General features: G+C 49.5%; 1 pseudogene; it reads left to right on the top strand.

Moving 5' to 3' along the window:
• The first annotated feature begins 5,192 nt into the window (after positions 1 to 5,192).
• LOC112632329 lies at positions 5,193 to 5,272 on the top strand (annotated as a pseudogene).
• The last annotated feature ends 5,592 nt before the right edge of the window (positions 5,273 to 10,864 follow it).

The following is a 10,864-nucleotide window of genomic DNA, read 5'->3' on the forward strand; positions in this document are numbered from 1 at the left end:
CCTGTCTCTACTAAAAATACAAAAGTAGCTGGGTGTGGTGGCATATGCCTGTAGTCCCAGCTACTCAGGAGGCTGAGGCAGGAGAATCGCTTGAACCCGGGAAGCAGAGTTTGCAGTGAGCCGAGGCCACGCCATTGTACTCCAGCCCAGATGACAAGAATGAAACTCTGTCTCAAAAAAAAAAAAAAAGACATTGGATCTGTTTGTAGATCTACATAATCTACCTGCCAATCAATCTACACCTCTCCCACCCTGTAAGATTAAAACCCAGCCTGTTCCTACCCAGGCTTGTGGGGACAGCTCCTTCTCCCTGCTCTGGGGCTGGAGAAATGTTTCTGAATAACAGTGTCTGTTTCTCTGGCTGCCCCTCCAAGCATGTTTTTGTCACCAGTTTCTTTTTTCTTCTCTCTTTTACTTTATTTTTTCCTGCTTAGCCAAGTAGAAAATAAGTGTAAAGAAGCAGGAGAAAGAAAAACCTTTAATCCCACCACTCAGAGGCAATTATAAAAATTGCTAACATTTCTTGAGTGCCACTTTGTATCAGGCATTATTCCAAATGCTTTGGATGCTTTATTTCATTTCATCCTCAGAATAACCCAGGGAAACTGGTACCATGATTACCTCCACTTAATAGAAGCTGAAGCATGAAAGGTACCTTGCCCAAGATCATACAGCTAGTAAGTGATATAAGAAGGATGTGACTTGGGCAAACTCCACTTTCCTTCCAGTCTTTTAGCTATTCTGTTTTCTGAGGACTTTCCTGCTGGCTTCCTATAGCCTCTTGCTGTCTTAGTTGAGCCAGATCTCTAGCCTTCACTTTACAAATATTTATTGCTCACCTCCTCTGTCTTTGGGCATCATGCTGGGCCCTGCTGGGAGGCAGGAGGCAGCTACAGAGAAGCTTTCCAGGGCCCAGCTGCCAGCAGTCCTTTAGAGCAAGGACCAGAGAACAAAATTCTTGCCCAGGGATAAAGCAATGCAGAAGCAGCAGCAAGAGATACTGCCAGCAGGGCCTTGGGAAGGAGCTTCCCTGAGGATCCTACTCTCAGCTGAGCCCTCACCTAATGCCTACTTCTCCCACCAACTCCCATCACTGCATTCTATCTCTTCCTGGGGCATGGCCCTGCCACCCAAAGGACCTGAGACCCTGGATCCCACAGCCCTGGGGCTGCAGCAGACCCGCAGGCTCATTCACAGGATCATTGCAGCAGCCAAAATGCCTTTCTGCCCTCCATCCAGCCAATCCACCAGTGACCACATGAATCACCTACAGCTGACTCCATTTTGTCCCTGTTCTGCTCAAAAGCCATGGCACTCAGTTAAGTACGAACTTCTCAGCTGGCTGGCATTCAGAGAGGGTCTCACTGATCTAAACTCAAACTGCCTTTGCAGCCTTCTTTCTGCTGCCCACCCTGCTCACAATTACACCCCAACTGGAAAACTCCTTCTCAACAGTTCTTCCTTATTAACCACCCCACCTTTCCTTCACGTCCCATAGGAAATGGCTCTTCCTACAAAACCTCTCCTGATCATCCTCCCCAAACACAATGACCACCAGGCATACCTCTCCCTTTGAGGTCCGTAGTCCTTCATACTCCTTCCCGGGCGCTGATCTTAGGCTGCCTGATAGCTTAGTATTTTTTATCTGTCAGGTTGTAGCATAATTATTTTTAAATTGAGGTATAACTTATATACAGTAAAGTACAATAATCTTAAGTGAATTTTTTTTTTTTTTAAGATGGAGTCTTGCTCTGTGGCCCAGGCTGGAGTACCATGGTGCGATCTCGGCTCAAGGCAACCTCCGCCTCCTGAGTTCAACCAATTCTCCAGCCTCAGCCTCCCAAGTAACTGGGATTACAGGCACCTACCACCATGCCCGGCTAATTTTTGTATTGTTGGCAGAGATGGGGTTTCACCATGTTACCCAAGCTAGTCTTAAACTCCTGACCTCTGGTGATCCGCCTGTCTCGGCCTCCCAAAGTGCTGGGATTACAGGCATGGGCCACCGCACCCAGCCCTTAAGTGAATTTTAAATGAATTTTTACACACACATACTGTAACCTCTAACCAGATGAAGATACAGCACATTTCTAGTGTCCCAGAAGGATCCTTTTGCCTCTTTCCCCAGGATCTCCTATTCTTTTTTTGAAATAACTTCTATTTTTAAATATTTATTTCTTTATTTACTTGAGACACCATTTCATTCTGTCACTCAGGCTGGAGTGCAGTGGTACAATCACAGCTCACCATAGCCTCGACCTCCCTGGTCAGCTCATCCTCCCACCTCAACTTCACCAGTAGTTAGGACTACAGGCACATGCCACATGTGGTCACAGTGTTCCACCACGTTGCCCAAGCTGGTCTTGAACTCCTAGGCTCAAGCAACTCACTTACCTTGGTCTCCCGAAGTGCTGGGATTACAGGCGTGAGCAATGGCTAAAACAAGTTTTTATGCCTTAAGAAATCCTTTATTGGAAAATCCAGTACCTCCTATTCTTTTTTTTTTTTTTTTGAAACAGAGTCTCACTCTATCGCCCAGGCTGGAGTGCAGTGGTGTGATATCGGCTCACTGCAAGCTCTGCCTCCCGGGTTGGCCCCATTCTCCTGCCTCAGCCTCCCGAGTAGCTGGGACTACAGGCACCTGCCACCACCATGCCCGGCTAATTTTTTTTTTTTTTTTTTTTTTTTTTGCATTTTTAGCGGAGACAGGGTTTCACTGTGTTAGCCCGGATGGTCTTGATCTCCTGACCTCGTGATCAGCCCACCTCGTCCTCCCAAAGTGCTAGGATTACAGGCGTGAGCCACCACTCCCGGCCTCCAGTACCTCCTATTCTAATTTATATCATCATAGATTAATTTTGCTTGTTATTGGGCAGGCGCAGTGGCTCACACTTGTAATTCCAGCACTTTGGGTTGCTGAGGCAGGCGAATCACCTGAGCTCAGAAGTTGGAGACCAGCCTGGATAACATGGCGAAGTATACAAAAATTAGCCATCTCTACAAATTATACAAAAATAAGCCAGGCGTCGTGGCGCAGGCCTGCAATCCCAACTACTTGGGAGGCTGGAGCATGAGAATCACTTGAACCCGGGAGGCAGAGGTTGCAGTGAACCAAGATTACGCCACTGCACTCCAGTCTGAGCAATAGAGTGAGACTCTGTCTCGAAAAAAACAATATATTTTTTTTGCTTGTTATTGAAGCTTTTTCTTGTTTTTTGTTTTTTTTTTTGAGACAGGGTCTCATTCTGTTGCTCTGGCTGGAGTGCAGTGGTACAATCACAACTCATTGCAGCCTTGACTTCCTGGGCTCAAGTGATCCTCCCACCTCTGCCTCCCCGAGTAGCTGGGACTACAGGTGTGTGCCACCATGCCCAGCTAATTTTTCTGTGTCCTATTTTTTTTTTTTTTTGTAGAGATGAGGTTTCACCATGTTGTCCAGGCTGTTCTCAAACTCCAGGGCTCAAGCAATCTGCCTGCCTCAGCCTCCCAAAGTGCTGGGATTACAAGTTTGAGCTACCATATAGAGCCTTGTTATTGAAACTTATATAAATGAAGCATACAATATACACCTTTTGTGTCCACCTTATTTCATATAATACTGTATCTCTGAGATTTACCTACATTATTGCATTTTCCAGTAGTCCATTGTCTTTCCTTGTTTTGTAGAATTCCTCTATGGAAATATACCAAAATGTACTTATCCATTCTGTTGTTGATAGACATTTGGGTTGTCCCAATTTGGGATTAGTACAAAATCAGCTGCTGTGACCATCCTTGTATTTGACTTTTGCTGAATATAAGTATTCATTCTCATGAGCACATGTATGCAGGAGTAGATTTGCTGAGTTGTAGAATACACATACATTAGCTTTAGTGGTTACTTCCAAAGAGTTGTCTAGAGATGCTACCAACTTACACTTCCAGCAATGTGGGTGAGTTCTAGTTGCTCCAATATTGTCTGTCTTTTTATTATTTATTTATTTTTTGAGATAGAATCTCACTGTGTCACCCAGGCTGGAGTATAGTGGCACAATCTTGACTTACTGCAACCTCCACCTCCCTGGTTCAAGTGATTCTCGTGCCTCAGCCTCTCGAATAGCTGGGATCACAGGCATATGCCACCACACCTAGCTAACTTTGTATTTTTAGTAGAGATGGGGTTTTGCCATGTCTGCCAGGCTGGTCTTGAACTCCTGACCTCAAGTGATCCCACTTTGGCCTACCAAAGTGCTGGGATTACAGGTGTGAGCCACAGTGCCCAGCCAGTCTTTTTATTATTTATTTTTATTTATTTATTTATTCTGAGACAGAGTCTTGCTCTGTCGCCCAGGTTGCTGGAGTGCAGTGGCACAATCTTGGCTCACTACAACCTCCGCCTTCTGAGTTCAAGCAATTCTCCTGCCTAAGCCTCCCAAGTAACTGGGATTTCAGACATGTGCCACCACACCCAGTTAATTTTTGTATTTTTTAGTAGAGATGGGGTTTGGCCATGTTGGCCAGGCTGGTCTTGAATGCTTGGCCTCAAGTGATCCACCCTCCTTGGCCTCCCAAAATGCTGGGATTATAGGCATGAGCCACCATGCCCCACCTAGCTCTTTTTTTTTTTTTTTGAAATGGAGTTTCACCTTTGTTGCCCAGGCTGGAGTGCAGCGGTGTAATCTCGGCTCACCGCAACCTCCGCCTCCCGGATTCAAGCGATTATCCTGCCTCAGCCTCCCGAGTAGCTGGGATTACAGGCATGCACCACCATGCCCAGCTAATTTTGTATTTTTAGTAGAGATGGGGTTTCTCCATGTTGGTCAGGCTGGTCTCAAACTCCCGACCTCAGGTGACCTGCCTAACTCGGCCTCACAAAGTGCTGGGATTACAGGTGTGAGTCACTGCGCCCAGCCCCCACCTAGCCTTTTTAATTTTAACCATTTCAGCAGACGTGATGATGATTTATTTATATTTTTTGCAGAATCCTCTGACAACAAAAGCCCGTTTGCCCCTCATCTGCCACACAGTAGGGAGCAAGAGCCTTGCCTTTCTCCTCTGAGATGCTCCGTAGTGCTTAAATAAGAGCTTAAGAAGGCTTATTAAATTAAATGAATTGGTGTCCATGAAGAAGCTGTGCTTGGGAGCAGACAACACAAAGGAGGGAGCTCTTGCATCAGGGCAGGCCCATTCAGGTGTTCTAAATTCCAGCAAATAAGACTGTACTTTTAGGGATCATTTCTTTAGTTCATTACTAGATAAGTTTCTCTGAATATGTAGAGCGCTGAATTATAATAGATTTTAAAATAAATGAGTAAATAAATTCCAGTGACTAACTAGATTTAGTTGCAATCAGGAGATCTTGTTTTTGGAAAGAAGGAGGGAAAAAAGGAGGGAAGAGAGGGAAGAAGGAAAGAAAGGAGAAAAGGAAGAAAAGAAGGAAGGAAGTAAAACAAGGAAGGAAAGAAAGAAGGAAGGAAGGGAGGGAGGGAGAAAAGGAAGGAAGGGAAGGAAGGAAGGAAGGAAGGAAGGAAACACCACTGTTTGTTTGTTTGTTTGTTTTGAGACGGAATCTTGCTCTGTTGCCCAGGTTGGAGTGCAGTGGCGCGATCTCAGCTCACTGCAACCTCTGCCTCCCAGGTTCAAGCCATTCTCTTGCCTCAGCCTCCTAAGTAGCTGGGATTACAACCACCCGCCACCATGCCTGGCTCATTTTTGTATTTTTAGTAGAGTTGGGGTTTCACCATGTTGGCCAGGCTGGCCTTGAACTCTTGAGCTCAGGTGATCTGCCCACGTCGGCCTCCCAAAGTGCTGGGATTACAGGCATGAGCCACCGCACCCAGCCAAAGCACCACTATTAATCAATTGGGCCTCAGTTTCCTCATGTGTAAAATGGAGATAATAATACTGCCCTGGCTAATGAGAGAATGAGAGGCAGTGCTTTACCATTTGTAAATTTTAATTTGTAGATTGATGGAATTATTTAACCATAACCACCATCTGTGGAACTTTCTAAAATATATGGATTCCAGGGACCTAGCCCTGAAGATCCAGATTGGCATGATCTAGGGTGAGGCCTGGGTATGTACATTTTTAAAAAGCTTCAATGCTCAGCTAAGGGTGAGAACAGCTGGGGTAAAAATACGTATGATCATCATTATTGTTACAGTATGATCATCACCGTAGTTACCTTTTGGAGGATGAAAGTGGGAAACACCCTTCAGGGAAGTCTATAAAGCACCTAGATCCATTGTAAGTCCTTAAATAAGGACCACTGCCACTGTCTTCACTCCCTGGTCTTCTCTGGCCTGGAGTTTCAGAGGCAGGTTCATAAGTGTGTTTGTATGTGTTTTCATGAATATGTGCTTGGAAAAGGCAATGAGAAGAAAGCAAATTATGAGGGGTTTCTGTCTTGAGAGGAAGCTACTAGAACCAGGAAGAGCAAGAAGTCTGATTCCTAAGGGCTCAGGCCTATGCACTTAACTGTAAGAAACAAGTGAAAGACTGTCACTCTGATTTGCATGTAGGGATGGTCTGCTTGTGGGGATGGTCAGTTCCTGCAGAACCGTAACTGCTGAGCTCATGAAGATCCCCCTGGGATCTGGTCTGAGAATCCAGCAGCCAACTCTCTCCCTCCTGTTAGTACTTTCCCCCATCGCTGGTATCCCAGGGTACTGTCCATCTCTGAGAGGTCAGAGCAGGGCAAAGACCAACCCACCAATTCCCCTCTGCCCAGGGACCTCAGTTCCTGGGGCACTCCCTATCCAAGGCCACAAGGCCAAGTTCTAGGTCTCTTCCACTCTTTATACTCAGTAATGGGGACCCTACGGGACTAAGCTAGGGTCCTTGCATGTCCTGGTATGGAGGTGGGAGTGAGTAGAGGGCTAGGGCTCAGAAAAGGATGTGGGAAGAGAAAAAGGGAAATAAAATAGAGGGCAGGATTAATGAAGTGGCTTCAAAAGCTAATAGTGCATTTCCCAACATCTCCTCCTCTCCCATCCCAAGGGGACCTGCCCACAGCCCCAAAGCAGCCTGCCCACCTCAGTCCATCTGCTAGAGATCCCAGCACTGGAAAGAGGCAGTAAGTCTCTCAAGGTGAGGGACAGAACTCCCCTTCCTTTATACTCCAATCTCTGGAGATGAAACCCCAGGTCTCAGCCCCTCCTGTGAAGCACAGGCCCACCCCCACCCCTACCCAGTTTCAAAACAGGCAGTGGGAGGTGCATTATCTGGCAATGCTTTGGGGACAGCTCCTGCCATCTGCAGCCATGGCCGTCTTAGTTTCTTTCAGCTCATCCCATGAAATGCCCTCCTTTATCCCAGGCCTCCTCCCTAGAAGCTGACTTGGAGCTAGATTCCCAAATAAACAGTAACTAATTGGATTAGGAGCCGATAATACTGTTGACCTTTCTTAATGTCTGCTGGCTGTCTTTCCACCACACTGAGGCTTAATTGTAGGGGGTGGGGAGGAGGGTGGGGGACTTCCAGGAGTGAAATGTGACCCCTGTTAACCTCAGATAAAATGGGCTCAGCGTCTTCCCAACTGCCTGTCATCCCCCATGGAGCAGGAAGACACACATGCTCCCTCTCTCATCAAATAATTACACAGATGATACACACATGCATAGGCATGCATACAGAGATGCAAACAAACCCAGAGGCACATATGCATTCACACGTGGTGCACACATAACTTTGAACCTGGGTCATACAGGTACACAAGTCACACTTGAATGATACACATACACAATTACATATATGAAAGACAAGTATATGCATATACACAGATACACATTTGCAAAATGCAAACACATGGATACATATCGACAAGTATGTATTATTGCACACATGATGCAAATGCATAATAGATGTACTCATATACGTACACAAGATACATATGCAAGATACACTGACATGCACACATATGCATGATGCTTAAGTAAATGAGCATGCAAAGTCCATGATACATGTGCACACACACATATGCATGCTATGCATACCTTTGCACACCGATAGAGGTCAGAACCCACCCCCCCCACCCCCCCACACACACACGCCGGCAGTTTGCCCCATTCCACAGCCCATCTCTTTCCCAGTCTCTGCTGCTACCACTTTCTATTTGTTCCTGGGTTGTCTGGCTGTGTTTCTGGGATCCTGAGTTTATGGGTCTCTTGGAGTTCTGGCCCAGCCCCTCTAAGTGTCTCCTCCTTTCAGTATCTCTGGGGCCCTGTGCCCGTGTGGATCTCTCTCATCCTGGGATGCTGAAGTGGAAAAGGATCTGGCTGCCACGTTGGTAGGGAAGGCATGAAAAGGGAAGAGATTAGAAGGGGAGAAGGGTGGGAGAGAAGGGCCAGAGAGGGTGGAAAGGCGGGTCGGGGGAGAGGACCGGGAAAGAGGGGCGCAGGGAGCGAGGGGCGGGGGAGGGGCGCCTGCCTGCGCACAGCAGATGTTGCCGCTCCTCGGATGGAGCTGTTAATGTAAGTGGAGTTTCTGCAGTGGTAATTAGGAGGGCCCTCATTACCCTGGCGGAGCCGGCTGAGAGCCGATAAAGCCGAGGGGGAGAGGGGCCGACATCAGGGTAATGGGGGAGCAGGGCCATTGAAGAGCTGGAGCCGAGCCGGGGACCGCTCCGCGCACAGCTGGAGCCCGGCAAGAGGGCCGCGAAAGGGGGGTGCGGACCGGGCCCGGAGCCCGGGGAGGAGCCGGGAGGCGAGCGGCGAGGGGCGCGGCGCGGCCAGGTCTGCCCCCGGGCTTCGCACCGCGAAGCGGGTCGAAGTACCGCGAGTTGGCCCTGACTGTCTGCAGGATGAGGGTGTTGAGGAGGGTTCCAGGCCGGCGTGCCTGCCTCGCCTCCAGCCCTGGGTAAGGAGATCCACCGGGGCCTTTGCGCCTATACTCAAGTGGCCAGACAGAGATGGGGCGGGAGGTGAGTATACGGAAAGGACACCCTTCCCCTCTATGGGCCCCGCCCCCTGGGCAAGGGTGGGGAACTAGCACCCTCGTCCAGCGTCTAGCGTGACCAAGATATGGACTCTAGAACGAGAGTTGAAGGCTCCAGAATGTCAGATCACACACTGGAAAAGACCAACCTTCAGGGTTAGATGTGGAAGCCTCTTGACTCTTTGGATTGAAAAGAGTCAATCCCCTCTCCTGGGAGGACTCTCCCTCCCATCCTCCCCTACATAATAACCTCCCAGCCCTATAGGAGCTACAAGCAAAGAGAATTGGAGAAGCTCGTCCAAGCAGTCCTAAGTACCTTGCTTCCACGCAGGGCTTTGCAGGAAGAGGAAGGGAGGCAGGGAAGGGTACGGTGACAGCTGTAGACATCACCTGCAGCTCTGCTCTGCTCCCCAGCCAGGAACCCAGGAGGCCCTCCCAGACCCCCAGAATGGGGTTCCAGGGTGGGCAACTCATTTGCCATCTATCTTCCTCACACCTGAGTATTCTAGGATGGGCCTCCAGCGCTTTCCAGGCTAACTCAACGAACCCAGTCTTCTTAGTCAACTGAGAGCCATGTCTACAGAACAGACCGTGTGGCCATCTCCTCCTCCTCCCACTGTCTCAGGCAAAAGGACTCTGGGAACAGGAAAGAGGACTCTGGGAAGACATCCAGGAGGCAAGGAGTCGGTAGCCAGGGCAGAGAGAGAGAAACTGTGGGGGTCTGTACAGGCCACATCCAGCAGAGGACCCCCACTCCCTTTTCATCCCTTCTTCACATCCCTCCACCCACAGCTGCCTTCAGAAGCCCAAGGTCATTGGCCCTGCCACTGTGGTTTGCCAACTCCTAAGGACCACATAAGCCCAACTGTTATGGAAAGGGTGGAACAGAGAGAGGGGCTTCTTTTCCTTCAGGCTTTGGGGAAGGCAAAGGCAAGCCCTACCACTGCCCACTCCAGAGACAGCCGCATCTTCCAGGTGACTAAAGGCATGTAATGGTTCTGAGGAGACCAGGACTGTGGGGAGCTCCTGGGCTGGGTGGGGGGAGCTTCTGGGGTTGGGGAGAGCCCCAGATGCCGCTCCCCTCTTGAGCTGCATGGCAGAGCAGGGGTTAACGGGGAGAGGCTGCAAGGCTGGAGCTGCGAGGCTGGAGCAGGCGGTGGCTCCCGCCTCCTCACCACCCCCCCTCAAGAGTTGCTGACTCTTCCTTTTTGTTCGGGCTGACAGCGAGCACCTGGTGTGCTCCTGCAACAATATTGTTCCTGCCTCCCTCCCCCCAGGCCCCAGGCTCCCTTCCCTCTCCCCCTCCCCACCCGCCGGCAACCTTCCCCTCTGCCTCCTCTTTCCCTTGCCCCCTCCTGCCTGTGGCCTCCTAGGCACCCCCCTACCACAACCACCACAAGCACCGACCCTGCAGTGTCAATAAACACAACATATGCTGCCATTAATGTGAAAATCGTGCCCTCTACCCCATTCATCTCCTCAGCCTGCCCGCCCGCTGGGGGTGGGGGTGGGGGGTGGTGGAAAGAAAGGTCAAGTGGGAAGCATTAACTACCCTCCTTTTCCGATCTGCTCAGTCCCCACCCCCACCCCCAGACTGGAGAGAGGAAGAGGAATTGGAGGAGAAGGGATGGGATAGGGTGGGGGTTTTTTGAGATCCACATTCTCTCCGACGTGCCCACTGAGCCTCCCCACAGGAAAACAGGTGAGCGCCCTCATCCAGCCCACAGTCTTCAACTTTGGGGTGGGGGTCAGAGTGAGGCTCTTGGCCCACCCATGGACAGCCATGCTGCTGGCACACTTCTCCTGGAGCCAAATGTGGTTGCGCAAGTGGGTTGCATTCTCTTGCATATCCAGCAGTCATCTCAGCTCCTGGGGACTTTCTGTCTGTCCACAGGATTGTGAAAGAAATACCAGAACTATTCTCCATGTTGGGTTGGGCTTCAGAAAG

The sequence above is a fragment of the Theropithecus gelada genome, chromosome 9, assembly GCF_003255815.1.
Source record: "Theropithecus gelada isolate Dixy chromosome 9, Tgel_1.0, whole genome shotgun sequence".
NCBI classification, from domain to species: domain Eukaryota; kingdom Metazoa; phylum Chordata; class Mammalia; order Primates; family Cercopithecidae; genus Theropithecus; species Theropithecus gelada.